Source organism: Brassica oleracea, chromosome C5 (assembly GCF_000695525.1).
Source record: "Brassica oleracea var. oleracea cultivar TO1000 chromosome C5, BOL, whole genome shotgun sequence".
Classification (NCBI taxonomy): domain Eukaryota; kingdom Viridiplantae; phylum Streptophyta; class Magnoliopsida; order Brassicales; family Brassicaceae; genus Brassica; species Brassica oleracea.
This window is the reverse complement of record NC_027752.1, coordinates 24,696,667-24,697,973: the sequence shown is the minus strand read 5'-3', so window position 1 is coordinate 24,697,973 and position 1,307 is coordinate 24,696,667.

Sequence of the window (1,307 nt, the reverse complement as noted above, 5' to 3'; positions counted from 1 at the left end):
TGTTATAAAAGCGCCGTGTTGAAAATGGAGGAGGCGCAGAAGTTTTTGACTTTATAATCAATATGGGTCCCACTATCACTATGCACGCATAGTAACTTCAACTTTTTCACTTCTATATAAATCGATCATTTCGATCGATTGTAATACACAATTCCTTCTCCTTCTAATAACAAATCTTCTCTTGTTATCAGTATTATCTTCTCCTACGGGTATAAATTTTACTCTTATTTAAATTTCTCAATATTATAAAATCATAAGTTATTTTATAACAAAATTCAAATACTTCAGGAATTAAATGATCATTTTACCCTGTTTAGAGACTGCTATTATATAGACTAGGGGTATAGCCCCCGCGCAAGCGCGGAGCCGGATAAGTTATTGATCGTTGTGTAGTTTTGTGTACGAGATTTTGTCGTTTATTTTTTTCCACTTTTGTTTTTCCGTGTTGTATATAATGGTGATGAACATAACATTTGGAAATCACACATTTTGATTAAGTTGATATAAGAATGACTGGCGAATTCATATGCATTATTTTCGTAATGATTTGATCGACCATTAGCTTTATTAGCGCTTTCATGTTCAAAAGATAAAGTTTATGAAGTTGTTTAGTATTTACTTAGGTAGTTGTTAGTATATAAAACAAATAGTGTAAGGAACAAAATATAAAATTTGAATTCAAAAAATTAAACAATTTATCGAACAATAAATTAAATTATTTTCTTATTTTACCTAAATTAAATTCAAAAATATAGAACTGTAATAAACTATTTTTTTAAAAAAAATTAATAACTCTAGAAAAATTTATAAAATTATACGGTTGCAAAATTATTTATTTTTAGAGTTTTACTCGACTTTATTAAAAATAGTTTATGGTGGACAAAAAAAATGTCACAAATAGGTAAACCAAAAAAATACACCACTGAAAAATCTTGTATGAGTTAGAACCCGTCGACGTTTCATTAATAATCCAAAATAGAAATAAAATCTCCGAACAAAGAAACACATGCAAGGGAAAAAATATCCAAAGTTTATAATGGAAAACAAAGATAATAGCAGTTTTCAAAAATGCATAGAAAAGACGTTGAATATAATAGATATTTCCAATCACTCACGGCAGTGCTTGCGGTTGTTCTGAGCGTCTGAAATCTCTGGAGGATCTGCTTCAGTACATTCCTCATCAACCTTGTCTCCCAAAACAGACGGGCCCGATGATGATGTCAATCCTACGTCACCTTCACTACTTGGAAGAATGTTCTCACTGTGCTCCTGAAATACATGAACGTGATGACAAGTAAAATTAGACA